This window comes from Leptonotus elevatus, chromosome 6 (genome assembly GCF_054856555.1).
Source record: "Leptonotus elevatus isolate MCC_2025b chromosome 6, RoL_Lele_1.0, whole genome shotgun sequence".
Classification (NCBI taxonomy): Eukaryota; Metazoa; Chordata; class Actinopteri; order Syngnathiformes; family Syngnathidae; genus Leptonotus; species Leptonotus elevatus.
In genome coordinates this window covers 5,042,778-5,069,915 of record NC_141244.1, presented here as the reverse complement: position 1 = coordinate 5,069,915, position 27,138 = coordinate 5,042,778, and the positions used below count along the sequence as shown (strand labels likewise).

Below are 27,138 nucleotides of genomic sequence, written 5' to 3'. Positions count from 1 at the left end.
ACCGGTAGAATTGGGCATAATGGAGCATCTGTGCCGTTGTGCACTTTTGTTGAATGGAACAAATAGTTTTCCCAACCAATCGTAGGGCGCCGGGTTTGACATTGCGGAAAAAGAAAAAGATTCGCTGGGGTCCATGCATGACATTGGCTGGTAAACAGCAAGATCTCCCCTTGTGGATAATGCAGTCGGCTGTGCATGTGATGTGGCCAATTGGAGACCGCCTTGCACCGACGGCCATCCTTGTGTGAACCAGCCCCCTGAACACCTCCTGACCCCTACTAATTGTGCTGCGCAGTCAGGGGGTGTTGTCATATTTATGAATGAAATCCACCATACACTTCCATGGAATGCCGAATCTGTCTGCCTGCGCCTCGAGCAATCGCACTGCACCACCTGCGCTACTAGTTAGACCTGGTTTTACTGAGTCTAAAATCTAGTCTCCTTTTTGTGACCAAATTGGCGATGCGCTGATAAATGCCAAGGGTGTCTACGAACCAGCACCAGCCTACGAAAATAGAACCCTAAGAATTGAACCCAATGAACCCATACTGGTTGTAGATGAGAATAGTACAGTCAACCTTACTAGGTTGGGCTTTGAGGTGGGTAGTAACTAGGGGTCGGACGATACGGGTAACTCATGATTCAATACTGTGATGATATGTGGCCCAAGATAACGATAATATCATGATACACGATATTCGATATATTGGCAGAAATTTTCTCTACGATATATCACGATATTCAGTATGTGAGTGACAGTGAAAACTTGCCGAATGTTCTTCACCAATAATGTCTCGACACCAGTTCTTCGCCACTGCTTCTGCCTGCTTTACCACCATTCAGGGTATTAGCACCCCCACAAACAGGACAGGCGAGATGAAGTACTGACAGTGACAGCAAAGGATCACAAAAGTCACCGTTCAGATTGGATCACGGATTTGAGTCACAGATCAAATCATTTTATGGATCAGAAAATGAGATAAATAGATTTTTTTTTTATAAAACACTTTTTCCCATTAAATACCAATAATAAAAAATCAACTCAAAATATCTAATTTGGTCATTTTGGATTTTTAATAATGAAAAAGACAAAGTGCAATTTAAAGCACATTCCCTTGCTTTAAACATGGAGAGTGAATTACAAAGAAGCCTATGCTCAGGATATTGAAAAATTAAGAAAAAGTAAAGAAAGAAAGCCAGGTACGTGTCACTAATTACTGTTGCCAGCCCTTTTTTGCACTTCAGGGCCACCGTACCAGCCAGGCACTAATGCCAATTCTAGCTGCTAGCCAATAACGTCAGAGACTTGAGGCGTATCATACAATGACGACGTAATTAACTAGCGGTTTCTTAACATCCTAAATTAGCGATTAAATATACTTTCGGGATAGCATTGTAAAATGTTGATAGAAAATATGTAATTTCAATAAAAACTTCGATATGTAAGCCAACACGTCAAAAAGAAAAGTCAAGCTGGCTTTATTCATACAACACACCAAGGAACACTGTGTCGTAACACTCATCGAAGGCATACAGCCGTAATTTACTACAAGCGTGTGGAAATACTTTACAACATTTTTTACAGAAACAACCATTTATAAATTTTGTGCATGTGGTTGAATACATTTAACAGACAAAAAAAGATGAAGCTGCTGCTTCTATTTGACTGATGTCAATTCATCATGTACAAATAGATCTTATAAAAAAAAAAACTTTCACAGGCCAATGCTAATGTCTTTACTTTAGTTCAGTCATTCTTATGGCAAACATTAGTAAGAAGCAAGCCTTCTTCCCCAAGCTTTGTTCTCTGTTGACTCCCAGTGTGAATCCCGTGTTAATTGGGTAAATGACGGTGTGTGTGTGTACAGACGGTGCCACCCAGCACTAATGGCGACACCAGCAATCACAACAAAAGGGCCGCACCAGTCAAGGCTACGTTTGTGATGAAAGCAAAACCGCCATGGTGAGGTGTAACAAAACGGCATACAGTGAGCTTTGAAGCTTATTTATGGCGCTTTATCTAATCCCAACCACCCGTGGCTATCAATGAGATATGGATGCATTATTCATGATAATGTATGGCCGTAACTGGTATGCAGATTTACAACAAAGATTTATTTTATTTTTTTTCACCTCAAAATGACCAATTACTTTGTTTTCATCTTATGACATCTCAGAATAAATAGAATAATGAAATAAAAAGTCACATTTTGTCATTTGATGGAACATTAAATTTTCCCGTCTGTCTTGCGAGGTTCACACTCCTCAAGCAAAGGGATTTCTTGGTGCAACTTTTACTTGGAAAATCAATTTGACTTCTTTTAAGGGAGACCAGAGAACCCCAATGGGCCTAAAGGCTAACTTTAAACCCAGTTTAAGTCCACATAAGGAATGCAAGAGTCCATAAATAAAGACGTCTCAATGTAATTGTGTACCTTACACTTCTGGGTGTATTGTATTGTTTGTAAGCAAGCATGTTCCCCGTTTTCTTACAATAGATACACAAAAATGTCTCTCTTTGTGACGCCAACATGAAACAGCCGAGTCAAACACTCCTCTCAAACTGGAGACTTCTTGATTTGTTTTTTGTTTGTTTGTTTTTTTCTCTTTTTTTTTTCTAAAGAAAAAGACTTCTTGATTTGTGGTTTTATTGATCAGCCAGCCAACCACTTTTGATGCCATTTATAAGAGATTGCTGTCACCATCTTTATCTGCTCACCATCTCTGATCTGCATCCGGATGGAAGTCTATGCACAGTTTTTGCAGCTGCCAACTACGATTCTTCTGGATGTATCCGTGTATGTTCAGGTAATTGAAAGTGTTGTCTTGACCTGAACTAAATCGGAGTAATTTGCATCAACTAATAGCCTACACATTTAATTTTTTCATCAATAATTTCATTTTGCACTTTAACTCCCCTTAAGTGATGTTGACATCGAAATGCAGCTCACATCTGCTTGGAATACTATAATAATATTTATTGTACTTTATTAATTCCATAAGGTAAACTTCTCCTTACTCTGAGCTCGATTTTTGTTTCCTACTTGACTGGACAGAAAGAGCCAATACACATGCATGCACAAATGGTACTACTGGCATGGAGACAAAATGGGAAACATTGGAATAAAATGAAATATGAAATACTGTATACTTACCAGTAAAAACACTTTGACTTTGAAGCATAGCAATATATTTCCTTTTTTTTTTGTTCAGTCCAAGATGTGTTGTTGAAGAATATTAATTAACAGTCTCTGACTTAGTTCCCCATTTTAATCCCAGAGGAGCTATTGAAAGGGACAAAGAACCTGTTAAAGTTAAATAAAGTGAGAGAGAGGCCTGACGGGATTTAAATTGTGCCTTTCAATGATCATTATGAAGAATGTAAGGTTACTCGTCAACGGATGAACTAATGCCTATTATTTACTTTGAACCCGCAGCTGCAGTCAATGTGAGTGGCATCATGCAGGCTAGGATCCAGGTATTATAGTTTCAGCATCCTAGTGCCATCAAACTGGCCAGTGGACACATCAATCATGTTCCACACATGTAGAGAGGGGATCAAACTGCATACCCATATCGTGTGATCATTCGATGTCACACAGTAAGCCTTAATGCAAATTAAAAATTAGAACCAATCTCACAGTGATAACTCCTTAGACAAAACTATGCTTTAATTTTTATGTTTGCAAAAAATACACAAATAGTTTGAACACTAATCAAAAGTATCTTGGTTATCTTTGTGGTCAAGGCTCTTTAAATGACTTCAGAATGTGGATGATACATTTAAAGCAATATCGCACATAACAGGAGGCATAATGAAGTTTGTCAAGTGTTGCTAAAACTCACACTTTCTCATTGCTTTACTTGTAAATGGGAGTGTTAAAATGTACCTTCAAGTTGTAAAATGAGTTGAAGAGCGCATCTTTCCCCTTGTGATGGTGCTGGTGAGGGGGTGAGCATGTCTTCAATCTGTTTTTCCATCTGCATACAAACTGTAAAACCTGCCGGGTTTCAAATAGCAAATGATTTGCAGCATTCAATATAACATAATCTTGCAGGCTCAAACTTGTCAAGATATTGCATCATAAACTCTCAGTTTTAACAAGAAAGGATCATCTCCACAGATGTTCACACTTGTTGTGAGTGGCCATTGTTTTAAGGCCCATTATTTGGAGCACAGTTAAATGAAGGTTCTGTTTCCACGCTAAATCCATCTAAAAGGTGTATTTGATCAATCTGCCTTAGACAGATTACAATGGCATATGAGAAATGATGCTCCCAGCATGCAACTTTCTCAGCTTGATAATAAATGAAAATATTCTTTAGTGAGCACTCATCCTTTTGGGTCTTGGCCAGTTTTATCAATGTTTTTGCTTCTCATCTTAAAATGTTGAAAATGTTTCTTAAAATACGAAATGGATTAAACTGTGTTAGCATAAGATGAAAATTATTTTGTTCAACACTACCTGACCTATTTGAATATGTATACGGGGGGAAATCATTTCTATTACAGAGTAGTGGTACCATAAATTCAAAAGAAATGGTAATAACATTGCATTCATTTTTGTAATTTATTTTTTTAGTAGAAAAAAGGTAAGTTTTTATATAATATGTATATGTCACAGTCAATGAAATGAAATTTTAGCCAGCACTTGATGACTGGAAGGAGACAAACTTTTTAAAAGGAACTGCTAGTTATCATAGCATTATTGCATATACAATTATTATTGGACACATTTTCTTCCCAGTGACTCTCTCTTTCTCTTACTTGAACCATTTGTTCCCCTTCACTGTGTCTCCATCTCAACCCAACCGGTCGAGGGAGACAGCTGACCTGCACTGAGGGCCCTATTTTCATAGACAGCCTGTGCATTCCGCATAAAAACAGGCACATCTTCATTTTCCTGCCAGGGCAAGTCTAGCTCACCATGTTTGAGACGTGTTTGTTGGTCTGTCAAAGTCCGCTAGGTTTGTCCCTTGGACGCATGATTGGGGGTGGAAGACGGTCTCCAAATGTCCTTCTACACACAACTTTGCATCATACGAAAATGGAGAGCTTTTTCCAGTTCCTTTTAAATGTACTTGCACCCTCTGATCTCCTGCACCACGTGATTGAATCTTGATTGGCTGGGAGTTGGCTATGTTCATTCCCACAACAGTGTAAAGACGACCTGTGTTAGTGTAGGAATATACCAGAAGAAAGATTACTCTAACCATGCGAACGGTTAGGCTTTGCAGTCTGTTCAAGGATTTCTTTCTTTGAGGTAGTTTTCCCCCTTCTGCCGCCAAAGTACTTCATCAAGTAGTGTTAAGTGAGTTTTCTTTCATTCATGCAGAGTGTACTTTTAGACTTGTTCCATATGTGAAGTGCCTCAAGATCACGTTGTGACTGTGAATAATTGAAACTGACTTAACTTGGTCAAAATTTTAAATGTCGAAAGTTCACAGAAAATGAGAGTCTGCATGATGCTGGATGCTCACAGAGACAAATAAGTGGTGGTGGTATTATCAATTCCTTAAGCACTGTAGACAAGGCCAATTAAATACAATCAAATATATCAGAAGATGTCAAAAACGTCAAAGGGTTTACGCTATATTTCACCATGTATACATTACAATACATTCTACCAAATATAATACATCAACATGATTTTAAGTTACAGTTGCTTTTCCCCTGCAGCATTAAAAAAGCAGTTACAGCTCAGTTACATCTGATGACTTAAATTGCAAAAAAATAGAAAATAATACTGCACCTCAAGTGAATGAACCGTTCGTATAAAAATAAAGATTTTGTTTTGTTATTGTTTATTACTGTAGCATTTATTCAAATGTGTGTTTCTGTTTCGACTTAAAACAGCATCTGCACTAGATTCAGCTTCAGTGGTGTTTTTGATCTAATGCAGCGTCTTGCATTTGAAGGCTATGGTGCAGGACATAAGGAAAACGCTGTGTGTGTGTGACTCATACGTGTAAACCATAGAGTGTGAGTGTGTGTGTATGTGGGGGGGGGGGGTGGGGGGGGGGGGGGGTGCGTGTGTGTGTGTGTGTGTGCCACTTTCTCCTTCTGACTGAAGGAGAAAAACAGCCAGGGAGAGTATATGAGTGTGGCACCCTGCTCCAGAACATTCTTGATGAAGCAAAGGTTGTCTTCATTAGGTGCATTAATATTCATGACAAATGGTAATTTTGACACAGAAAAGGTCTCAGTAACCTTTTCTCGTGCATTTTTTCACTTCTCAAGGAAATTACAGTCCGGCAATGACTTAATTAATGCTTGGTTTCCTCGCCGAGTCGTTTGAGGGCCTGTCACTTTGAGGTGGGGTATCTGTCTCACAGCGACAGCGATTGAAAGGGAGAGATAGAAAAAGAGAAGTGGAGTTTTTTTGCAGAGACGGGGAAGGGACATGATCAGTTGACACAGCGCCTTCTTATTTACCATTGGATCCTCCATCTCTTTTTTGACTCCCTCCCTATACTATAGTATCGGAGCTCGGCGCATCTCTCCGCCTCCTTCATGCTCTGGTGTACGTTGTGGCGTGTTGGTATATCGAGGATGTCACCCTGAAGGCCTCGCATTTCAGCCTGCAGATCATGAGACGTGACAGGATGTGACTTTTCACTTTCCTCTCTTTATCATCTCAGGGATGCTTCTGCAGCAGAGCAGCGGAGCACTGCAGCCCTCCGCGCGCGGGCTGCCGTACGCATAAAAACAATTCACGTCACACAGCATCACGGCTGGTGAACAGTACATGGACATCTGACTTATTTGCCAGATTGCTTCTGTTTGAAGGAAATTAATTCATACAGAACTATATTATATTTTAAGAGTGCATTTGCATTCATTTGTAAAGAACTGAAAGAGGCTGTTCACCTTTTGATTTGGCTGGATTTCAAATTGATTTTTATCCACCACAAGATAATAATGATAACAAACAACTATGTCTAGAAATGGTCTTTGAACATCAGAAAACTTTTAAAGTAACTTTTGAAGATGTTACTCGATGATACAATGATAATTATGTCGTGTGTGTTTTGCTTGACTATCATCTTGGCAACATTTCCAAGTTTTATGTGTATCAATCATTATGTACGTACAATGTTGGAATTACCTGTACTTTACGGTTCTCTTGTCATTATGTTTTCAATGGTTTCTCCTTTGCTTATCATCACTGGTCCCCCATGTGATTGGATACACACAGAAAAGTTGAATTTAACAATTATTGAGAGACTTTTGGCTTTTTCTATTTGTTTTAATTATTTCTTTCATTTCAAAAGCCTACACTACCTATACTTTTAAAAGTGACAACATTTGGTGATTTTCATATCTCAATTAAAAATGACTCATTACTTCGTCTGGCCTGCAGGCAAAAATGCTTAAAAAATTATCCTCGTGAAGGCACACCGCTACTGTGCTTTTCCCAGCCCTGTTCTCGTAGAGATGTGTGGTCAGTTTCCCAGTAGAAAAGTCCTTTACGCAAATAGGCAGATGGCTACGCAGTCTTTTTACGTCGCTGTATTATTCCTATGCAAACGTACGTTCGCACAGTGCATTTGTGAATTCAAAACATACTTAGTGCAGAGCAAAGCGGTAAGATGACGCCACTGGAGAATATAAAACTATTTTCACGCCTTCCTTTTTAGGAGAAACGTCAACTTTTGAAGGATGGGAGACCAACGCCTTAGCTACCGGATCTTCAGCAAAGTAAGGGACAGAGAATTATTCGTACTTTTCACAAAGAATGGTGCAAAAGTAAAGATCCACAAAAGGGTTTGTGGATGTGCTTCAATTAAATGGCTGTTTATGGTTTTTATTGAACATATAAACATAAAGAAAACACACAACACATTACAAGTTTAAAATGTAAATTGAAGTAAAAAATAAAAAACAAGAATAGGAAGAAAGAAAAGAGTTTGTATGTTCAAAAGGGGTAGGAGGAAGTTAAAAACTATCTAGTTATCTAGTCTTATCCCCTTATTCGTTTTATGTTTAAAATGATAAGGTAATGTATTTCAACAAAAGGAAATGTATAAAACTAGTCATATATACAAATGCGCTTTAACATATCACACTCACATATACAATTTTCATTACACTCATACCGATAAATCCAAAGAAATTACAGCATATATACATTTTAACAGCTGATGTCTGATGTAAGTAATTTTTTTTTACTTTGCTTTTAAACAATTTTTTTAATTCAGCAAGTGTTTAAATTTTTTTGTAGACACTTGTACGCCTTATGTTATAAGGACTCTCTCTAATTTCAAACAGCTTCTGAGTACTGTGGCATAGTAGATTGTTGTGTACTTTATACATTATTTGTGCTATTTTAAATTCCACTAAATCGTAAAATTTCATTGTATTTGAGTTAATAAACAGAGAATAAGTTGGTTCTGTATATTTAGGGTTAGGTCCGTTTTACTTTACATGGTGTTTGGCATTGCTATTGCTATTGCTAGCTTGATTTTGTGAGGAATTAGGCTGGAGATATTCACTTTGTTAAATTCTTTCCGGGCGATTAAAATGGTCAGTTTTTCGTTGTGCGGCAAATGGAAGGCAGAGTGCACTGCAACGTTTACTGTGGCTGGCAGACTGCGTACTGGCTGACAGTGGCCCAGAACTTTAGCTGAGTGGCAAGTGTTGAGCTGCCGCACCGGAGGCAATTTTGCGAGATTGCGGAGCAAAAAACTTCAAAATAGATATGTTAGATCATGGTTTTTTTGTTTTATTTTCTACCCATACAGAGGAGGCATATATTAAAATAGTTTGAATGTATGGCATCTTGTATCTGAGTATCAAGTATCTCGAGGTCAGGCTGCGTGTCCTCTTTTTTTGGAAATAAAAATATAGTCACCCTAGGATACGTTGTACACTCACCTGCCGACACACACGGTGTGTGTGTCTCAATTTGCGACTGCCTGCCTACCCAAACCTAGAGCTCACTGCACGTCACTATATATATATATATATATATATATATATATATATATATATATATATATATTTTAAAGAAAAACCTATATATCCCAATGTAGCATTTTTCCTTACAATTGCATGAAATTGTGGCATTTTTTAAATTTCTAGTCCCTAAACGTAAAACAGCCATAATGTTGTACACTGACACCTTGAAATAAGGCCGGGCATCTGCCCGGTATTCACCCATCACGATTATTTAATTTTCAAACTAAACACATTTTACTTCTTAACTAGAGGTGAGTTGATGAAGATAATAATGCCTGATCATTTTAAAGGAAGACCTATTTATCCCAATGAAGTATTTTCCATTAAAATTGCATGAAATTATTAGCAATTTTATATTTTTCTAATTCCTGATTTCTACTTCCTGATCGTAAAACGGCCACTAGAGAGTGGCTAATACTGGTATTGCAGTTACCAAAATCTTGAAATAAGGCTGAGTATCGGCCCAATACCGATACCTGGCATCGGTACTCGGCCATAGATATAGATTTATGTAGCACATGTCCTGCCATAAACGTTTGTCACCCATACATGTGCATATCTGTGAGTGTAACAAACAAAATTACTGAAGTTAGATTTCGCTGCAGGGTAACAATTAAGGATGCTTGCTCTTTGTCTTTCCATCTTGCTCAGAGTTATTATATCATGTGGCAGTGTATTACTTGTTTATTGCATTTTAACCCCTTAGAAACAACACTAGACTCTAACCAATCATCACACTATCTGTCAGCTACAACAGTACAGACAATATACAAAAACACACACACACTGAGCCAAACACACATAGCAATCTACACCACTCAGTCCTTCCCTCTTGCTCGAAGACAGTAAAACATTTGAACATAAGGCAGCATTTCCTTTATCATGTCCCATAAAAAATAGTAATTTGCTGGAGCCCCTTGTAGCGCAATATAGAAGGCAGTGTGTTTTCCTGATAATGTAGAGATGACAGATAGCCCCGGACTGGGAGGTTTCACTTCACTCCTGGTACCAGTGTAATAAATTGCAGAAGGAGAGAAGGAAAGAGGCGGTCAGAGGAAAGCAAGAGATGGGCTAACAGATAGCAACTCCGCTGACGTCTCTCTTCTCTGGCTAGCGGAAAGCTGCACTGATTTTTTACGCTATGAAAATATAGGATTAATTAGGCCGGCAAGGGAAGGCAGCCCTGTCTCATTACTGGCAGACTAGCCCACCACGTTTTCCACCCCAAAAAAAAAAAAAAAGAGATCGCCACTAACAGCCGTCGCACTAATGCCAGAAGACATCGTCCTCTTTTTCTCTGTACATCGCCCTTATTATCTTATTTAAAGCCACTTAAGGAGGGTCCCAAAGGTGGACGACACAGTGGATTCTCCTCACTGTGCAGCACTTTAATCACAGCTTCTCCTCTCTTTTCACCTTAGTTACACCGGAGAAAATGTAGCTTTCACAGAGTTTTTCAGATGAGCGCCATATGTGTGATTGGGTGGGACAGTGGTGGCACACTCTCCACTTTGTCACAGGAATAATTAGTCTATGGAGACTTTGCCCTGACTGTGTTGATCCTCTGTTCTTCTGGCTTTATCCATTTTCATAGATAACGTGTGACACAGTCATCGTCTGCCCCCTCCTCTGAAACATCTGTGACGCTCCATCATACACTGCTCACGGTCAGCTCTTCTTTCTTATTATTTATCAAGTGCATGGAAGGTCACTGCAGAGCACTTTTTTCCACATTTTGATCATGATCAAGTGATCATTGAGTTTATAATCTCACAAAGATTTCATTGGAAGTGCGTAACCACCACTGCAATTGGGGTGTTTTTCTTTTCCGCTTTTCAGTATGTTTTCCTGAGATTATCTGTAAAATGTTAGCCTCTGTGAGATCAGTTTAGGCATTCACAAGATCGTCTATGGGTAAGTTGAGGGCCCGACGTCTACAAACGAGCCCCGCGCAGTCTGATTGTTCCCACAGGCATTTAACTGATTATTTTATAGAGATATTCAATGCCACTCTCTTTTTCAAACCAACAGAACGACTCTCCCAAATCCGCTCCTGCATCCGTTAGCCACTGCCAAGCGATATTTGCTTCTTATTTTGTTGTACTTTGTTTTTGTGGTTAGGATGGTCCGAGTTATCTCTCCCCTCACATGGGGAAACTCATTAGACATCCTGTGAGACACTTATTGCATTGACTTGTGCTGTATGTACAGAAGTCGGTTCTAGGACCTAGGAGAAGATCGCAGGGGTTTTAGGACCAAGGGGAAGTCTTTAAAAAGTGAGTAGGAATAGTCTGTCTCTGTTCTGCCTCAGGTGTTCTTTTGAACAAATAAATAAATAGTAAGTGAACAAAAAAAAAAAAAACCCTCAGGTGTGCTATTGCTCCAGACAGGAGAGACGCCAAGCGTGTGCGTAAGTGATTTGAGCAGCAGTGGAAGGAGAATGCGTCAGGACAGTGGCCACCTTCCAATTACAACATATTTTGTGTTGCATAAAGTTATATAAAAATAAAAGTCAAGTCAAGCTTTGCTTGTCTTTTTTATTTTATGTTTATCTTCTGTTTTGTTTGCTTTTTGCTATATTATGATGTACTCACTTTGATTGTCTGTTTACATGTATTTCTTTAAGAAAAAAAATATATATATTGTGTCCACTCACAAGTCCGTGCTTGTGTGATGTATTGTGAAAGTGACGGTTGACGAGGTGTTGGAAAATTTGGGTATTATTTATATTTTTCTCAAGGTCTGCATTACGTTACTAAATTATCCCCAAAACGTATCCAATTGCGTGTTCGTTAATTCTTCACACACAAAATAATAACCAAAAAAACTATTAAAAGGCTCACAAAGGCTTATAGCATTTTGTCAATTTTTTTCTTCCAAAGTTCAGCTGGACCACAAATTCAGGATCCTCCTAGGCTAGAGAGAGAGAGGGAGAGAAACAGAGAGAAACAGAGAGACAGAGAGCACTTCTTTCCCATCGCAAATGCCTTTTGTAGTCGATGATTTGTCGACCTGGTCAGGGTTCGAACGACGCATCATCTGATGGGGGGTACTTGCTTCTCGCTCCAACATTGGTTTGGCTCTTTTGCCGTTCTTCACCTCCTTCCCAAAACGGAAAAACATGTTTGTACAAGGAAACTCACAGTGGCCAGAATCTATTTTATTTAAACAATTCAAGTAGTTGATATTTACGCTGCAGAAACTGTGATTTAAGTGATCAATGATTAACATTTAGGAGTGTTAGTTGTATTTTTTAATCGTAATTAATCACATGATGTCAATAATTAACTCTTGATTAATCACAAATTAATCTCACATTTTATGTCTGTTTTAAATGTACAGTTAATGAGCTAAAATATACCACCATATTTGTATTGGGTTAACAATTCCTGCCCCCCATTATTTTCTTAATAGTGGAAAAATATGTAAACCTAATACAAATATGGTGGTATCTTTTAGCTCATTGATACAGTAATCCCATACTAAATTATAAAGTTGTTTGAAGTTAAAAATATGTACTGTACTGTAAAAACAAAAAAACAAAAAAAACGTGTGAGGCATTGATTTGTGTTTCGGTCATTTTTCTGCCAGTATATGGCATAAGTGTTTAATGTTGGACATTGATGACACCACAGTTGGAAGGGGCAGGCGTTAATAGAATGCTAAAAATAATAGTGGTGTTAAAGGGACTTTAAATTACCTCGATATTAACACACTAATTGTGACACCCCTACTTATAATGTAATATAATAAATTGTATAATAATAAAAAATAAATAAATAAAATATAAATATAAATATAATAATATAATATATAATAGTATAGTAGCATAGCAGGCCTTCTGATGAGTGGCCTGTATTAAGAACATATTGTTTTCCGAAACTTGTCAAGAATAGGATAAATCAGGGTTGGGCAATTAATTCATTTTGCAAGGGGGCCACATGAGAAACTGGAAAACTGGCCAAGGGCCAAGCCAACATGCCAACCTCGACTTTGTCTATATTATTTGTATTTAGAAAAAGTGTATTGTCTTGTTTCAACAAATTGCTACATGTGCAGACATGTTATGTATTGATATAACTAGGAAATACAACATTTAAGTAAAAAAACAGTCAGTAAAACTGCATCTTTACACTTTAAAAATTATAACATAAATTTTTTGCACTAACCGTCAAATTATATTAGCCTTTCCTAGTCAGGACTCACAAATATACTGCACATGTGGGAAATATAATTTTATTGACAGTGATGAATTTTAATAGACCCAAATATGTACAGTATACAGTACAAAACTGTATAGTTGTGTACATTATTATCAGGCCAAATATTTTTGTCCGTCTTCCCCCACCATGCGAAAAATAAGAACATTGCTAACATTCGGGCCACAGTCATCTGCTCGTCTCTTTCTTGGAAAAATAGTTACGACAAAAGATTTGTGATTTGAATTCAAAACCTCTGACTGTACCACACTAGTAAAAATTGAATTCAAGCAAATAATTTAAATAACTTGACACATTAGGCAATGTTGAGCACCTCACGTTGGATGTCACATGAAGAACAACAAGACGTGAGACTGTCAAGAGCAGCCACTTGTGACTGTGACCTTGTTGTCCCGTGCACCAGACATACCTCGCAGCCAATTGCAACATGTTGTGGAGCCGACATCATGAAACCTAATTAGATTGTTGAGTCAATCAGCATCCCACAGGTACCTAACATGGCTGTAGAGAACAACAATCCTTTCTAATTGCCTGGAGCATGATTACACCTCTCACCAGGACAGAGTGCTTCAAACATGCTTGTTTTTGTTTTTGATTGCCGTGTTATTACGTACGTTAATTGTGGCACGCAAACCTGTTGGAGTGAGCCTGGAGATGGAAGTCGAAGTTGAGAAGCAGTCAGTAACACAAACAGGGCTCCTGCGGTGGAAATAAAAACGCTTTCATCCAGCAAACTGTTGTTTGGAAGTATTGTCGAAGCGTCACCTACGCCGAGCGCCGAACATAATTAGCCAGGTTGCTTTGCAATAACGCCTACTGTCACTCCTCATTTACAGGACCGGCTGGAACTCAACTCAATTAAGTCATAAAACATGTTCTTTGCTATTATCCTCGATCACACTGACGCCAACAGCTCCTTGTTAAATTGCTAAGAAAATTATGCGTGGAAAAGAATTACCGGCAAAAGTAATATTGTTTCCTCATTTAAACTTTGAACTAGGGATGTTCCATACCACTTTTTTTTTAGACCAATACCGATACACTCAAATCTTCATTACTCACCGATACGATACCATGTGCCGATACCATTTGTACTTATGATACATAACATTTCAACAACAAAAAAACAATGACAGATAAGAAAATGAAAAATAAAAACCTATATATTCCCAATTATAGCAAATATCCTTAAAATTGCTTGAAATTAATGGCAATTATATTTTTTCAATTAGCTCATAAAAGTCATTTTGCATAGAGCACACAATAAAATGATTTTCAAAAAATAGATAAATAAAATGAAACAAATAATCCAGTGGCCAGGGAAAAAAAACCTCCAAAATATGTGGTTGTACAACTTATTTTTAAGGAATACAGTGAAGTGCAAAGAAGTCAATTCAATACAATAGTGTTTCAAGTAATTTAGTCAAATCTACAATGTTTCAAATTCTTTAAGCTGTTTACTGTGTGATGTTTAATTATATTATTATATGTTTTGAAATCCATGCTTTTAATTTGGAAGGCTGCTCTGTATTTCTGTTTCCTGTTTCACGTTCTCCGTTTGTTCGTTCATTCATCTCATAGAAGTGCAATAGTCAATGACGATATATTACATAATATACAAAGATCTGTCTGCATTCCCGAGCTAATTAAATTGAGTACAACTGAAAACTTATGTGCTCTCCTACCGGAGCCCCCTGTGGCGGACAATAAATGCAAAATAACCATTTCAGCCTTTAGTTCCTGACCGACAAACGGCCACAAGAGCGGGGGCCGATACTAGTAATGAAAGCCGTCGCGAGTACCGATACCGTGAAATGTGTCCTGGTATCGGTCCGATACCGATACCTGGTATCGGTACTTGCCCATCCTTACTTTTAACTCATTTGAACTTCTTCATCACATAATTTTGCAAAAATTCACCTGCGAGTGAATATGCAACACTTTATGTAAATGCATCCATAGCCGTTATGCTGTCTTAAAAATACGCCATTGAACCTCATCAATCTTTTGATAAAATGCAGAATCACACTTAAAAATGAATTCCGCGGACCCCCAAAAATCCAAGAAAACGGAAAGACTGGGAATAGATGAACTGATTAGAATAGCTGTAAAAATGATGCACGACAAAGTGTTATGGCCCTTATTTGAATGTAAAAACAAATATGAATACTTTCCATAAACTTCTCCAGCTGTCTTTTTACTCCCAAAAATATGCTGGATTTGGAATCATATGAAAAGGGAGAACTGTGCAACATTATAGGAGTAATGAAAGTGTCCCCTCAGTATTTATGTGCTCACCTACTTGTCATGGTAATGTTCCTTCTCAGGAGTGTCAGCAAGCTGCGTGTGCCCTCCACCACAGAAGGATAAAAACAGCTATATTAGCAAGAGGGATTTGTGCTCTCTCAAGCAAATATTACCATCTCCCCAAACGCGGGTCAGTTGTGCTGGCCACAGGAGACCTCACTACTGGAAAAGAAATGTGGTCTGATGCAAATGCTGGCCCTAAAGTCGAACCTGAGGCAGTTAGCCCCGTCCCGCGCTGCCGTGTACACGACTGCGGATGCAAAGCCGTCGTACTAAAGTTGCGCTGCAGCCGCTCGCCTCACTGCTTTGCTGCTAGGTGCTCTCCAGGGCCCTTCTCAGCAACACCCGCCCGTCTTGCCACTGATGTCTGAGGCCCCCACCACACCTCTCAAAAGGGATAAGACTCCTCTACAAACTGAGATATGTCAGTATTAAAAATGCCAGAGATAAAGTACGTGCATGCACAGTTCGGAGGAAGTCAGCGCAGGTGTCATAAAGAAACACCTTATATGACTGCAGATCATCTGGGAAGAGTCATTTGCACTGGTCATAATCCAACAGTGTATAATACAGTGCACAATCCTCATCTATTACCCTTGACAAAGTTTTTATGAACTTACATTTTAGATTACCGTCAAAAATTCTGGTGATTGCAGTTGACCAAACTTGCAAACCAACCATGAAATTGGAAATTCCACATTTCAATTCTAGAACATTGTTAGCATTATTCATCCACTACTTTGTTTTTTTGCGGTACCCTTGAGCATGTGGAAATATTTAATATATTATTTCTAAGATGATAAGTGTTCTCAGTCAGTTTATAAGCCCGTCAATAAAATGGTATACGTGCATACATACACGTGTTGTTCAAATGAGCTCATTTTATTTGCGATAATAAAAGGTTTACATAACAACGACATGAATTTAGATTGCATGTTTATTTTCAAAGCAGCATATTATAGTATATCATTAAATATTATATTTTTATATTTAATTTGAGTTAAAAGAAGATAATGCCTGAAAATTAAATGTTACAATAAAAATGCACAAAATACATTAATTTTCATATAATAATCAGCTGTGTTATGTACTTTTGGAATCAACACATATGAGTGAGGGAGTACTCATGGTATGATGAAAGGGCTCGGGATACACAAAACAAAAAATGTTAGGAACCAATGCACTGCATGAGTTTTTGCAATCTTATTTTAACTTAGACAATATCTGTTTCTTTTATTTTTTTAAATGAAAGAATTATCATTACATTTCTTCACTGATTCTATTTATTTATGCCACAGTGAACCTTTCAGAGTCTGTTTTGACAAGTTTGCTTTCTCTGTTCTGAATCATTGGGGTATATGCCACAAAAGAGGCGGGACTTCTGGCGCAAACTATCATGCGCTTACTCTGTTTTCAAGAAATGCGAAAATAAAACTGAATGGAAATGCTAAGAATTTGAAAAGGGGCCCAAAAATGGCAAAAAAAGGTTTTTACACTTGGAAGGGGTGGATTTTGAAGCGTATCGAAAAAAGGAAAATGCAAATTTTGGCTATGGAAACAGGTTTTGCGAATAAACGCTGCCAAGACCGGATACACGTCGCACGTTTTGACCAGATATTATGTCACACATACCTTTGTAGTCTCAAAGCAATGGCAGACAATATAGTAAGGTATGTTTGGCGGACGACGAAACAGAAATCTTTTTGGAATTAATTAAAGAAGCGAATATTAGTGCAATTTTATAAGGAAAACAGCAAAGAAACGCTATGGTTTATCAATAATTACAAAAGAAAACTCATACTACGGCACAATGAAGTAGCTTGGTCTTCTTTCAAATTACTGGTGGATCACATCTCTATGGTGTATACTGCCACCTACAGCGGCGGAGTCCCCTCAATATTCGCAAAAGAAGAACAGTTGGAAACAGGTATAAGCCGCATCTCTGTTTTGCGCATTTTCAGTAAAGTCGCTTAAAAAATTCGAAACAATCGGATGGAAACCCGGCATGGTGATTGACTGGTTAGCACGTTCGCCATGCAATGCAGAGGACGTGAGATCGAGTCCGAGATGTGACCTTCCTGGGTGGAGTTTGCATGTTCTCCCCATGCCTGTGTGGGTTTCTTCCGGGTACTCCGGTTTCCTCCCACATTCCAAAGACATGCATGGCAGGTTAATTAAACACTCTAAAATTGTCCCTAGGTGTGATTGTGAGCGTGAATGGTTGTTCGTCTCTGTGTGCCCTGTGATTGGCTGGCAACTAGTTCAGGGTGTACCCCGCCTACTGCCCGAAGCCAGCTGGGATAGGCTCCAGCACCCCTGCGACCCTAGTGAGGAATAAGCGGTTTAAAAACTGGATGGATGGATGGAAACCTCACTATAATAAGAGTGTTACATGAAAGACAACAGATCAGATCAGATAGTCAACGCGAATGAAAACCGTGAAGACATTTAAGTAGGAGAGTACAACGAACACTGTAGTGTGGTGTTTTTTTGTTTTTTTTTACCTCACATGAGGAGACTCGACATCAGTGGATCGCCGCCAACAGCAGACAACTATACAGTCATGGGTAGCAGGCATAACATGAACAACACACCAATTTAAATAGAAGTAAGTGAGACCAGAAGTTAAATAGGCGCACACGTCACTTTCACCAGAAGTACATGGCATATAGCCCATTGAACTTTCACAAAAGCCCGGCCCCCACCTCAGTTGACTCTTCAAGGTCCAACATTTTTCTGCACGCTTGCAATGGATGGGAATGTTCCATTGCATGTCCGTTTTTGGAGCAAATTCGATATCTTCAAATAAATAGTAAATAAACAAGTTATTCAAACAAATATATTGCTCAATTTTAATCAGATTGGTGATTAGAATTGTTTTAATTTTTTTATTTTGCTGATCTGCGAGTGTGGTCGGCCCCAAAAATCCCGTTTATGTAAAGCTTAATGAAAACCAACTTTTGGCCACAGTACAACGATTAGCATAATTGTAACTGCTTACCAACTGGTTATTCAACTACATCAGTTCAAGTTCTTATATCGTGAGGGAGGGTGACTTATGTCAACGTCATTGAAGCCAAGCAGCAAAAAAAATCAAGCAAAAAACCCCACTATGGACTGTATTTTCGTAGACAGCATTTCTACTACAGCGCTCGAATGATTACGGATCCTGATTTTCATATGAGTGCAAGGGATCACCGCCAAGCTTGGCGCAGATATGGCGTGTCATTGGAGATGTGCCTGGCGGAATGACACTTTGGTGGCAGAAGGTCTAAAGAACCTAAACTTAGGCCTGCTCAGACCACATAAGAATGCCGGCAAAGTAGAGGCAGCTGATCTATTTTCAATCATAATTACGTTCTGGATTTTTGTAGAAATCAATTTATTTAACATTATATTTGTTATTATTGTTATATTTTTTCATTGACATGATCAATCGGGTGGCGGGTCAACACGACAGTCTCCAAGATGTTCTCCTCCATTTTGAAACACTAACACGTGACTAGCACGCCACATTTAACTCTTTTACTGCCAAACGTTATCCAAAAAACAACCCCCACACCCAGCCAATTTCGAGCATTTTCACTCATCTTTCAAGGCAAACAGAATATTGTGTGCTATGACTACATAAACATGGATACCATATGAAAGATTGGATTCCATTCTTTTATTAGGAAAAAAAAGTATGTTTCTACCTTATTTCGTTCTTTAGTCATCATTATTTGAAAACAGATAATTTGAGTGACAACAAGCGAAAATGGGAAAAAATAAGGAGAAAATAAGCTTTATGTGAAAAAATACTTTGACACTAATATTTTTTTTGTTTAATGACGCTATGTGAATTAGATTTAATGTGACAAACGTTTTGATCATTCACGTCATCCTTGAAAACGTTCTATTTCCTAGGATCTGCCATGTTTTCATGTCATTTGATACACGAGATCCCACTGAAAAGAGATACGATGCTGCCATCTGCTGGCCACAGTTAGTCGCTGTTTTGGGATTTTTTCCAGCCCATTTACAAAGCGCTGCACAAGACGTTGCACTGCCCATTGAGAAAATAAAACTTAGCTTATTGTCGGTAAAAGAGTTACATGGAATACGAGGAACTGCTTTTATTGGCTGTGACTGACGTCGGCTGTGACCACTCCAACAGCGGCGCAGCTCTCCCTCTCTCAGTATGCTGGTCAGTCTGCAAATTGCCAACACGGGGTCAATCCTGCCTCCCGGATTTTTGCTATCCATGAATAGATAGATATACGGTATATAAGAGCGATCTATCCACAATTCAATACTATATATATATATTTCCCAGTCATTGTAATTTTCAGCAGTCATCGTCAAACGTATATATAGAATCAAGCATATGATTTCACTTTAAAGAAACTTTAACCAAAGTTGATTGAAACAATACCACACTCACTTTTTAGCTATAATTTAGGTCAAAAGCCACTAAATCATTCATACTTTCACAATATGCTGGCAATGGTAAGTCTCAAATGCTCATCTATATTATTTATTTGCATACTTTTATGATTATAACTGTTGGGATGACTTCCTTCATAATAAGGGCTCATTTTAACTTGAAATGTTCCTCCCGATTTTGTGAGTGTGTGACGGCGGCATGGCCACTGATGAGTGAGGGTGGGTCTCCTCTGCGGGAAGAGAATGGAGGACTGGCTAAGCTCTCTGCCATGTAAGCAGCGTTTAGCAGACGGCCCAAAAGCCTCACGGCTGTCGCTCACTAAGTCGCAGTGTGACCGCTGTGTGGTTGTGTTAGCGTCAGCTCACAACACTTGATGCTGAGCAGAAGTGGGCCGACACAGACCAAGGAGGAACATGCTGAAGGAACATGCTGAAGAAACATGCGTATTTTGGGTATAGAAATCTAGCGAGAGCATGGCGACCCGACATACTTTGTGGACTTGAAGAAACTGTTTATTTTATTTTAAATGTAATTGCAATGCTGTTTTTGTTCCAGCCAAGATATATATGACAGATGAGGAAATTTGAAAAATGTAATATTTCAAGTAAACCGCAGACATGCATGGTGTGTTTTTTTTTGTTTTTAATCATGGTTATTATATTATAAGAGAATGGAACACTAATCCCTCAATAGTACTCAAAATGTTTCTTTTTCATGCAAATATAAAACTGTCCCCTTCACTAATTTACTGCAGCCTTTCATGTGTTTTCACACTACTAAGCTACTGTTAATGAAGCCGTTCACTTTCTCCAGAGATGTTTTGTTTGAAAAGTGAGCTGACATTTGGGCATATACTTCTCTTTGCCGCAAAGCACATTTGACAAACTTATTACCTACTGGAAGTGCATGCAGTGTTAGTAAATATTGCAAAGCAGATTTTATTTTTTTTTGTAATTCATGAAATGTATTTAAATATATTTTTTAAATTATATGTATTCTTGACAATTGTATATTGTTTAAAGGTTATGTTCATATAATCAGCTCATCAGCATGCCAGATAACGATCCTGATCTTTAGTATCAGGTGTGTTGGTAGGCAGAAACATCTAAAAACTGCAAGACTCCGGACCTCGAGGACCGGAATTGCTGAACCCTGGTATTGGCTGACCCATCATGCTCATTATTGCCTATCCTATACAGTCCCATGAGTCACTAAAATTACAACAAAACAAAATAAACAATAACTAAATACACTCACACTTTTATCAATGTCTTTATAAGCATACATTTATTTAACATTTAACATTTTTCTTTAACCCCAACAGAGAAGGAGCCCACACAGCTTTAACGCATCATCAAGCCCATCTCAATTTGATCTTTGTCCTCACTTTACATGTTTCAAACATAAATAAACCTCTTAAATGATAGTTTCCTTCTCCTAATTTAAATACAATTCTGTATACAAACAGGTAAGTTTTTGTTTACTGTACAAAAAACTATTTCCAGTGTTTTCAAATACACAATATCCATACATTTTTAACTCTTTGACTGCCAGACGTTTTCAGAAAAGGGATGCTGTGAGTGCCAGCCAATTTAAGCATTTTGATTGATCTTTCAAGGTCCACAGAAAATCTGTTTGGACTATGGAAACACACATACTACCAAATGAAAGATTGAACTCTCATCTTTCATCAGAAAGAAAAAGTTTGTTTCTACCTTATTCCGTTCTTTAGTAATCAACAATAGAAAATAGTTAGTTTGACCCAATTTCGCCTGTTTTGGACCAAAATACGGAGAAATCAAGCTTTTAGTGAAACGATATTATTTCATGCATTCTAGTGAATTTGACACTTCTTTTTGTCCATGAATGATGCCACAAACACCTAAATAGTGCTTTACTTCTATAAAACACTACCACCAAGAATGAAAAAGTGTTTTTTGATAGCAAAATACGTTTATTTACATTCAACAGTGTAACAATTTGACACAACAATTTGTTAAACTATTTACAAATGTGTGCAACTGTGGTACTATTTACAATTATGTGGATGTTTAAACTACAGTTTTTCTTTTTGTGTAACACTCCCCTGCGTGCAAGGAGACGCAACAGGATTTGCACAACAGATTAGTTTCACTGCGATTGTCTCTTCGCGTGCAGAAGCTACACTTTCTTGCAGGCCGTTTTTTCCGGGGAATAGCAAGTATATACTGCAGTGTGTGTTGCCATCAAGTCTACTATCAGGATCATGCTACGGTTACGTTACGGTGGTGTTACGTCTGGCTTCCTCATGTCCTTCAGTTCCTATACCGGGTGGTAGATGTTCTGATCCATCTTTTCCACTCCATTCATGGTGGCATCGTAGTCCAGAACCAGTGTCTTCTCCGTGATCAGACTGTACCCACTCCTCCGATGAATATGCATTGGACTCGGGGTACTCGCCATCGTCCGATTGAATGTCCGCTTGTGCAGAAGTGCTCGGTCGGTTGTGCTCCGCGTTTTCCGGCGTTAGCATCGCTAGCCGGTGAGGCTTTATGACTTGATTATAGCTGCGCGTCAATGCTTCCAACTTCGGCGTCAACCTCGGGAGTCACCATCATTATCATCATCAATGTGCATTGGTCGATGCTTTTCGACTACTCTCCATCGTCCGATTGAATGTCCGCTTGTGCAGAAGTGCTCAGTCGGTTGTGCTCCGCGTTTTCCGGCGTTAGCATCGCTAGCCGGTGAGGCTTTATGACGTGATTACAGCCGCGCGTCAACGCTTCCAACTTTGGCGTCAAGCTCAGAGTCACCATCATCGTCGACATCAATGCGCTTTTTAGTATTGATCGATGCTTTCCGTCTTTGAAAAAAATGCTCAAGCGTGAGCTGCTTGCAACCGGTCGCCATTTTTGCTTCATCAGCCATTGTCCCCTCCACACTCTAGCTCCGCCTCACGTCTTCTACTGACGCCCACCCAATCTTGTCCAAAGAGAGTCATCGCTGCCATCTAGGGGCCAAAACGAGTCATTATACTAACTAGATCTGCTTGATACTTTCAGCATAGCTGCCCAAGGCTTTCCTCCACCCGTTTCCAAAAAAACAAAAACAAAAACATAGTGAACGTCTTTTAACGTCTTTGGCGCCCCTCCGTGGCTTTTTACTAAACGTTATTTAACGTTTTTGGCAGTAAAAGAGTTTTAAATACTATAAATAACTGATCAGTTGTTTCTTGGTAATCAACCTCACACATTATTCTAATGCTTGTTTTCAGTAATTTAATAATTGGGCCTATATTTGTTTAATATACATTTCAACAGATCAGAAGCATATTAACTCAAAAAAGAAAAGGTGCCTAACAAAGCTCCAGTCATTGTTCCCACAAAGAAGAGAGGAATTAATATGAGTATTGTTGTACGCTTATGTTTGTATGTTTCCTGCTCCGTATGTGTTGAAGTATAATTTTTTTAAGCTAAGTTTTATACGAGGGTCAATCAATAAATATCCAGAATTCTGTCATCACTTTTTGTTTAATTAAGATAGGGACTTACTTTTTTTCTCTCTCTCCATTTTTCTACATAATCACCATAGTTTTCAAGGCACTTCTCCCATCTAGCTGCAAAGTCATTGATGCCTTTGCCATAGAAGTCCCTGGGCTGGGTCCGAATCTACTTGCATCAATGACCTTAGCGTCATTGATGAAGTGCTTCCCTCGCATGTGGTTTTTGAGTGGACCAAACAGATGAAAGTCAGATGGGGCCAAGTCTGGATTGTATGTTGTTGTACCCAACACAATTCATCAATTGGCGTTATTACCCATCTGCATATAGATGTGGCAACGCTTACAATGTTAATATTATAAGTTCCAATCTATTATTTTCAGACTAAACTTATCACGTCTACACATTTTGTTGACGTTGAATTAGTTAGTTGTGTTTCTTGACATAAAGTGACAATGTTTTGTGTCTATGAGGCAAGGAGCGGAGCCAATCTTACAACGTGAGGAGGATAAAAATATTGCGAGTTTCGTTCTAATATTTTCCGACTATGATTAACTCGTGTGCACATGTAATCATACATTTTTGGGACAATCAGTCTCGGTTTTTGTATATATGACACTAAAAATGGACCGATTGTACACCGCTGTACAGTGTATGGACAGGTTGCATTCACCAGTCACTTCCGCAATAAATGTATTTTTTTTTCTTGAAGGAAGAATATGTAGAACGGCGTATTAGGGCCACGTCTAAATATTTTTTTTAGAGGGTGGGGGCAATATTCCGAGATAGTTATAATGTGAGGATTTTTTGGTGGTTAATGGGACACTGTTTATAAAATGAAAAGGCAGGATGGAGACGGATTCATTCTTAATTTAAACTTTAATTGTCATACACGGCAGCTACCCCTCTGTGAGTCATCACCTTATCGTGGTGGAGGGGTTTGCGTGTCCCAATGAGCCTAGGAGCTATGTTGTCCGGGGCTTCATGCCCCTGGTAGGGCCACCCATGGCAAACAGGTCCTAGGTGAGGGACCAGACAAAGCATGGCTCAAATGACCCCAATGATTAACACAAACTTTGGATCTTCGTTTCCCTTGCCCGGACGCAGGTCACCGGGGCCCCCCTCTGGAGCTAGGCCTGGAGGTGGGCCTATACCCATGGGGCCCGGCCGGGCACAGCCCTAAAAGGCAACGTGGGTCCCCCTTCCTATGGGCTCACCACCGGTGGGAGGGGCCAAAGGGGTCGGGCGCGCAGTGAGTTGGGTGGCAGCCAAAGGCGGGGGCCTTGGCGGTCCGACCCACGGCTACTGGAGCTAGCTCTGGGGACATGGAATGTCACCTCTCTGACAGGGAAGGAGCCCGAGCTGGTGTGTGAGGCTGAGAAGTTCCGACTAAATAGACTCTCGAGAGGGGGTGGACCCTCTTCCACTCTGGAGTTGCCCACGATGAGAGGCGCAGAGCAGGTGTGGGCATACTCATTGCCCCCCGGCTAGGCGCCTGTACGTTGGGGTTTACCCAGGTGAATGAGAGGGTAGCCTCCCTCCGCCTTCGGGTGGGGGTACGGGTCCTGACTTGTTTGTGCTTATGCAGCTCAGAGTACCCATCCTTTCTGGAGTCCTTGGAGGGTGTGCTGGAGAGCGCTCCCCCTGGGGACTCCCTCGTTCTGCTGGGGGACTTCAACGCTCACGTTTGTAATTACAGTGAGACCTGGAGGGGCGTGATTGGGAGGAACGTCCCCCCCGATCAAAACCCGAGCGGTGTTTTGTTATTGGACTTCTGTGCTCGCCATGGACTGACCATAACGGACACCATTTCTAGCACAAGGGTGTCCATATGTGCACTTGGCACCAGGACACCCAAGCCGCAGTTCGATGATCGACTTTGTAGTCGTGTCATCGGATTTGCGGTCGTATGTGTTGGACACTCGGGTTAAGAGAGGGGCGGAGCTGTCAACTGATCACCACCTGGTGGTGTGTTGGCTCCGATGGCGGGCTAAGATGCTGGTCCGACCAGGCAGACCAAACGTATTGTGAGGGTCTGCTGGGAACGTCTGGCAGAATCCCCTGTCAGAAAGAGTTTCAACACCCACCTCCGGCAGAACTTCTCCCTTGTCCCAGGGGAGGCGGGGGACATTGAGTCCGAGTGGACCATGTTCCGCGCTTCCATTGTTGAGGCGGCCGATCGGAGCTGTGGCCGTAAGGTGGTTGGTGCCTGTCGTGGCGGCAATCCTCGAACCCGCTGGTGGACACCAGCGGTAAGGGATGCCGTCAAGCTGAAGAAGGAGTCCTATTGGGCCTTTTTGGCCTGTGGGACTCCAGAGGCTGCTGACGGGTACCGGCTGGCCAAGCGGAATGCGGCTTCGGCGGTCACTGAGGCAAAAACTCGGACATGGGAGGAGTTCAGTGAGGCCATGGAAAACGACTTCCGGACGGCTTCGAGGAAATTCTGGTCCACCATCCGGCGTCTCAGGAGAGGAAAGCAGTGCGCCATTAACACTGTGTATAGTGGATATGGGGTGCTGTTGACCTCGACTCGGGACGCCGTGAATCGTTGGGGCGAATACTTCAAAGACCTCCTCAAATCCACCGACACGCCTTCCTTTGAGGAAGCAGGGTCTGGGAACTCTGAGGTGGGCTACCCTATCTCTGGGGTCGAAGTCACTGAGGTGGTTGGAAAGCTTCTCGGTGGCATGGCCTCGGGGGTGGATGAGATCCGCCCGGAGTTCCTAAAGGCTCTGGATGTTGTGGGGCTGTTGTGGTTGACACGTCTCTACAACATCCCATGGACATCAGGGACAGTGCCTCTGGATTGGCAGACCGGGGTGGTGGTTCCCCTTTTTAAGAAGGGGGGCCGGAGGTTGTGTTCCAACTTTAGAGGGATCACACTCCTCAGCCTCCCAGGTAAGGTCTATTCAGGGGTGCTGGAGAGGAGGGTCCGTCGGGAAGTCGAATCTCGGATTCAGGAGGAGCAGTGTGGTTTTCGTCCTGGCCGTGGAACAGTGGACCAACTCTACACCCTCAGCAGGGTCTTCGAGGGTGCGTGGGAGTTCGCCCAACCAGTCCCCATGTGCTTTGTGGACTTGGAGAAGGCGTTTGACTGTGTCCCTCGGGGAGTCCTGTGGGGGGTGCTTCGGGAGTATGGGATATCGAGCCCCCTGATACGGGCTATTCGGTCCCTGTACGACCGATGTCAGAGTTTGGTCCGAATTGCCGGCAGTAAGTCAAATTTGTTTTTGTGAGGGTTGGACTCCGCCAAGGTTGCCCTTTGTCACCGATTCTGTTCATAACTTTTACGGACAGAATTTCTAGGCGTAGCCGAAGCGTTGAGGGGGTCCGGTTTGGTGGCCTCAACATTGCATCTCTGCTTCTTGCAGATGATGTGGTGCTGTTGGCTTCTTCAAGCCGTGATCTCCAGCTCTCACTGGAGCGGTTCGCAGCCGAGTGTGAAGCGGTTGGGATTAAGATCAGCACCTCCAAATCCGAGACCATGGTCCTCAGTCGGAAAAGGGTGGAGTGCCCTCTCCGGGTCGGGGATGAGATCCTACCCCAAGTGGAGGAGTTCAAGTATCTTGGGGTCTTGTTCACGAGTGAGGGTAGGTTAGAGCGGGAGATCGACAGGCGGATCGGTGCAGCGTCTGCAGTGATGCGGACGCTGTATCGGTCCGTTGAAGTGAAGAAGGAGCTGAGCCGAAAGGCAAAGCTCTCGATTTACCGGTCGATCTATGTTTCTGCCCTCACCTATGGTCA

The 27,138-nt window shown here is 40.5% G+C and overlaps 1 pseudogene; it reads left to right on the top strand.

The window, feature by feature from the left end:
- Positions 1-789: 789 nt before the first annotated feature.
- The window catches only part of LOC147171858 (uncharacterized), a 28,459-nt pseudogene continuing 2,110 nt past the window's right edge, over positions 790-27,138 (top strand).